We start from the raw sequence: 6690 nt of genomic DNA, 5'->3' as shown, positions 1-6690 counted from the left end.
TGTTTCTTTAGCCAGAACACCAGGGTTAACACTCATACTACTACATATTGTTTATTTAGCCAGAACACCAGGGTTAACACTCATACTACTACATATTGTTTCTTTAGCCAGAACACCAGGGTTAACACTCATACTACTACATATTGTTTATTTAGCCAGAACACCAGGGTTAACACTCATACTACTACATATTGTTTCTTTAGCCAGAACACCAGGGTTAACACTCATACTACTACATATTGTTTATTTAGCCAGAACACCAGGGTTAACACTCATACTACTACATATTGTTTCTTTAGCCAGAACACCAGGGTTAACACTCATACTACTACATATTGTTTATTTAGTCAGAACACCAGGGTTAACACTCATACTACTACATATTGTTTATTTAGTCAGAACACCAGGGTTAACACTCATACTACTACATACTGTTTATTTAGTCAGAACACCAGGGTTAACACTCATACTACTACATATTGTTTATTTAGCCAGAACACCAGGGTTAACACTCATACTACTACATACTGTTTATTTAGTCAGAACACCAGGGTTAACACTCATACTACTACATATTGTTTATTTAGCCAGAACACCAGGGTTAACACTCATACTACTACATATTGTTTATTTAGTCAGAACACCAGGGTTAACACTCATACTACTACATACTGTTTATTTAGTCAGAACACCAGGGTTAACACTCATACTACTACATATTGTTTATTTAGTCAGAACACCAGGGTTAACACTCATACTACTACATATTGTTTATTTAGCCAGAACACCAGGGTTAACACTCATACTACTACATATTGTTTATTTAGTCAGAACACCAGGGTTAACACTCATACTACTACATATTGTTTATTTAGTCAGAACACCAGGGTTAACACTCATACTACTACATATTGTTTATTTAGTCAGAACACCAGGGTTAACACTCATACTACTACATACTGTTTATTTAGTCAGAACACCAGGGTTAACACTCATACTACTACATACTGTTTATTTAGTCAGAACACCAGGGTTAACACTCATACTACTACATACTGTTTATTTAGTCAGAACACCAGGGTTAACACTCATACTACTACATACTGTTTATTTAGTCAGAACATCAGGGTTAACACTCATACCACTACATACTGTTTATTTAGTCAGAACACCAGGGTTAACACTCATACTACTACATATTGTTTATTTAGTCAGAACACCAGGGTTAACACTCATACTACTACATATTGTTTATTTAGTCAGAACACCAGGGTTAACACTCATACTACTACATACTGTTTATTTAGCCAGAACACCAGGGTTAACACTCATACTACTACATATTGTTTATTTAGCCAGAACACCAGGGTTAACACTCATACTACTACATACTGTTTATTTAGTCAGAACACCAGGGTTAACACTCATACTACTACATACTGTTTATTTAGTCAGAACACCAGGGTTAACACTCATACTACTACATATTGTTTATTTAGCCAGAACACCAGGGTTAACACTCATACTACTACATACTGTTTATTTAGTCAGAACATCAGGGTTAACACTCATACCACTACATACTGTTTATTTAGTCAGAACACCAGGGTTAACACTCATACTACTACATATTGTTTATTTAGTCAGAACACCAGGGTTAACACTCATACTACTACATATTGTTTATTTAGTCAGAACACCAGGGTTAACACTCATACTACTACATACTGTTTATTTAGCCAGAACACCAGGGTTAACACTCATACTACTACATATTGTTTATTTAGCCAGAACACCAGGGTTAACACTCATACTACTACATACTGTTTATTTAGTCAGAACACCAGGGTTAACACTCATACTACTACATGTTGTCACAGGGACTCGGTTAGAGTAGGAGGACACCCTTTGAAGGCTGTGAAGTTCAGGACTTATGGAATAACAAATCCACAGGACTGTCCAGCCACCTCCCTCTAACCTCCCCCACCCTTCCCTCTTCCCCTCCCTGTCTCTCTTCCCATTGTCTCAGAGAGAAAGGGAAACCTGCTTTGTCCCACTTGCAAAGTTTCAGAAACAGTCATACAACTGGCAAAGTATCCTGTTGATCACACCATATGTGGAGTGCAGCTACGGGGTGAGAGACAGACTGAATTAGAGTTCAGAACTTTCCTCTTAACACTTAATAATGTATGTGATTGAAGTTAAATGGAGATATGATTGCTTTTGTTAAACTCTCCTCTAAACAGGGACAAGACTAATTCTGGGGCATCCAAATTCAGTCCTTAGTTACGTAATAGAGTGAAGTAGGACTGCTTGGGTCTGAGGTGTTCCTCCATTGGCTCTACCACCCCTATATATATATATACACACACACACACACACACACACACACACACACACACACACACACACACACACACACACACACACACACACACACACACACACACACACACACACACACACACACACACACACACACACACACACACACACACACACACACACACTGCACTAGTTGAACTGGTCTGTTTAATTGAAAGAGAATATTTGTACATGTTTTGTTGAACTGCCATTCAAGCCAAAATCAAATAAGTATATGAGAAAAATATATGAGTTCCGTTTGAATAATCCCTTGGGGCATTTGGAAGGTTCACCTTGAAGAAAACAGGTCACAGATTCCAGAGCTTACTGTTCCCTGATATGATCTATTCCATAGTGAGCTTCAAATCCAATCAAATTTGATTTGTCACATGTGTCAAATACAACAGGTGTAGGTAGACCTTACAGTGAAGTGCTTAATTACAAGCAAAAAAAATAAATAAAAAAAACATAATTCAGGAGCGACAAATAAATAACAGTAGTGAGGCTCTATAACAGGGGGTACCGGTACAGAGTCAATGTGCAGGGGCATCGGTTAGTCCAGGTAATTGAGGTAATATGTACAAGTAGGTAGAGATAAAGTGACCATGCACGGATAATAAACAGAGAGCAGCAGCAGCATAAAAATGGGGAGGGAACAATGCAAATAGTCAGAGTAGCCATTTGATTAGCTGTTCATGAGTCTTATGACTTGGGGGTAGATGCTGTTAAGAAGCCTTTTTTGGACATAGACTTGGCGCTCCGATCATAGCCTGGTTCCTCTCTAGGTTTCTTCCTAGGTTATGACCTTTCTAGGGAGTTTTTCCTAGCCACTGTGCTTCTACACCTGCATTGCTTGCTGTTTGGGGTTTTAGGCAACATTTCTGCTTGCTGTGCGGTAGCAGAGAGAACAGTCTATGACTAGGGTGGCTGGAGTCTTTGACCATTTTTAGGGCCCTCCTCTGACACCGCCTGGTATAGAAGTCCTGGATGGCAGGAAGCTTTGCCCCAGTGATGTACTGGGACGTACGCACTACCCTTTGTAGTGCCTTGCGGTCGGAGGCCGAGCAGTTGCCATACCAGACAGTGACGCAACCAGTCAGGATGCTCTCGATGGTGCAGCTGTAGAACCTTTTGAGGATCTGAGGACCATGCCAAATCTTTTCAGTCTCTGGAGGGGGAATAGTTATTGTCGTGACCTCTTCACGACAGTCTTGGTGTGTTTGGACCATGTTAGTTTAAGGTGATGTGGACACCAAGTAACTTGAAACTCTCAACCTGTTCCACTACAGCCCCGTTGATGAGAATGGGGGCGTGCTCGGTCATCCTTATTTTTAGTCAACAATCATCTCCTTTGTCTTGATCACGTTGAGGGAGAGGTTGTTATCCTGGCACCACACTTCCAGGTCTCTGCCCTCCCCCCTATAGGATGTCTCATCATTGTCGGTGACACGTTACGGTCACAAGACGCAGGCCTCCTAATTGTCCCTAGAATTTCTAAGCAAACAGCTGGAGGCAGGGCTTTCTCCTATAGAGCTCAGTTTTTATGGAATGGTCTGCCTACCTATGTGAGAGACGCAGACTCGGTCTCAACCTTTAAGTCTTTACTGAAGACTCATCTCTTCAGTGGGTCATATGATTGAGTGTAGTTTGGTCCAGGAGTGTGAAGATGAACGGAAAGGCTCTGGAGCAACGAACCTCCCTTGCTGTCTCTACCTGGCCGGTTCCCATCTCTCCACTGGGATGCTCTGCCTCTAACCCTATTACAGGGGCTGAGTCACTGGCTTACTGGTGCTCTTACATGCCGTCCCTAGGAGGGGTGCGTCACTTGAGTGGGTTGAGTCACTGACGTGATCTTCCTGTCTGGGTTGTGCCGATCTTTGTGGGCTATACTCGGCCTTGTCTCAGGATGGTAAATTGGTGGTTGAAGATATCCCTCTAGTTGTGTGGGGGCTGTTCTTTGGCAAAAGTGGGTGGGGTTATATCCTGCCTGTTTGGCTCTGTCCGGGGGTATCATCGGATGGGGCCACAGTGTCTCCTGACCCCTCCTGTCTCAGCCTCCAGTATTTATGCTGCAGTGGTTTATGTATCGGGGGGCTAGGCTCAGTCTGTTATATCTGGAGTATTTTTCCTGTCTTATCCGGTGTCCTGTGTGAATTTAAGTATGCTCTCTCTAATTCTCTCTTTCTCTCTTTCTTTCTTTCTCTCTCTCGGAGGACCTGAGCCCTAGGACCATGCCTCAGGACTACCTGGCATGATGACTCCTTGCTGTCCCCAGTCCCCAGTCCACCTGGCTGTGCTGCCTGCGGCTATGGAACCCTGACCTGTTCACCAGATGTGCTACCTGTCCCAGACCTGCTGTTTTCAACTCTCTAGAGACAGCAGGAGCGGTAGAGATACTCTGAATGATCGGCTATGAAAAGCCAACTGACATTTACTCCTGAGGTGCTGACTTGTTGACCCTCAACAACTACTGTGATCATTATTATTATTTGACAATGCTGGTCATTTATGAACATTTTAACATCTTGGCCATGTTCTGTTATAATCTCCACCTGGCACAGCCAGAAGAGGACTGGCCACCCCTCATAGCCTGGTTCCGCTCTAGGTTTCTTCCTAGGTTTTGGCCTTTCTAGGGAGTTTTTCCTAGCCACTGTGCTTCTACACATGCATTGCTTGCTGTTTGGGGTTTTAGACTGGGTTTCTGTACAGCACTTTGAGATATCAGTTGATGTAAGAAGGGCTATATAAATACATATATTTCACTGTTGTGACGTTGGCAAATTTAATGATGGTGTTGGAGTGGTGCTTGGCCATGCAGTCATGAGTGAACAGGGAGTACAGGAGGGGACTGAGCATGCACCCCTGAGGGGCCCCTGTTTTGATAGTCAGTGTGGAGGATGTGCTGTTGCCTACCCTCACCACCTGGGGTTGGCCCGTCAGGAAGTCCAGGATCCAGTTGCAGAGGGAGGTGTTTAGTCCCAGGGTCCTTAGCTTAGTGATGAGCTTTGAGAGCACTAGGGTGTTAAACGCTGAGCTGTAGTCAATGAATAGCATTCCCAAGCAGGTGTTCCTTTTGTCCAGGTGGGAGAGGCCAGTGTTGAGTGCAATAGAGATTGCATCATCTTTGGATCTGTTGGGGCGATATGCAAATTGGAGTGGGTTTACGGTATCTGGGATAATGGTGTTAATGTGAGCCATGACCAGCCTTTCAAAGCACTTCATGGCCACAGACGTGAGTGCTACGGGTCGGTAGTCATTTAAGCAGTTTACCTTGATGTTCCTGGGCACAGAGACTATGGTGGTCTGCTTGAAACATGTTGGTATTACAGACTCGGTCAGGGACAGATTGAAAATGTCAGTGAAGAGACTTGCCAATTGGTCAGCCGTGCTTTGAGTACACGTCCTGGTAATCAGTCTGGCCTTGTGAATGTTTGACCTGCTACGAAGAGCTTGATCACACAGTCATCCGGACCAGCTGATGCTCTCATTCATGCTTCAGTGCTGCTTGCCTCGATGCAAGCATAGAAGTTATTTAGCTCGCCTGGTAAGCTTGTGTCACTGGGCAGCTCTCGGCTGTGCTTCCCTTTGTATTACATAATAGTTTGCTAGCCCTGCCACATCCGACGAGTGTCGAAGACAGTGTTGTATGTTTCAATCTTAGTCCTGTATTGACGCTTTGCCTGTTTGATGGTTCGTCAGAGGGCATAGCGGGATTTCTTATAAGCATCCAGGTTAAAGTCCCACGCCTTGAAAGCGGCAGCTCCACCCTTTAGTTCAGTGCGGATGTTGCCTGTAATCCATGGCTTCCAGTTGGGGTATGTACGTACGGTCACTGTGGGGATGGCGTCATCAATGCATTTATTGATGAAGCCAGCGACTGATGTGGTGTACTCCTCAATGCCGTTGGAAGAATCCCGGAATATATTCCAGGCTGAGCAAGCAAAACAGTCCTGTAGCTTAGCATCTGAACACTTCCTTATTGAGCGAGTCTCTGGTACTACCTGCTTTAGTTTTTGCTTGTAAGCAGGAATCAGGAGGATGGATTTGCCAAATGGTCAGATTTGCCAAATGGAGGGCGAGGCAGTGCTTTTTATGCATCTCTGTCTGTGGAGTAAAGGTGGTCTAGAGTTTTCCCCCTTGTCTTACCAGAGGCAGCTGTTCTATGTTGCCGATGGACCGAAAACCCCGGCAGCTGTATGTTATCCAAGGTCGTTTTTCAGCCATGACTCGGTGAAACATAAGATATTACAGTTTTTAATATCCTGTTGGTAGGACAGTCCTGATCGGAGCTCATCCATTTTGTTATCCAATGATTGGATTGCGCTG

Source organism: Oncorhynchus mykiss, chromosome 18, assembly GCF_057628025.1.
Source record: "Oncorhynchus mykiss isolate SJ-2025 chromosome 18, ASM5762802v1, whole genome shotgun sequence".
Taxonomy (NCBI): Eukaryota; Metazoa; Chordata; class Actinopteri; order Salmoniformes; family Salmonidae; genus Oncorhynchus; species Oncorhynchus mykiss.
Note: the sequence above shows the minus strand (reverse complement) of the source record.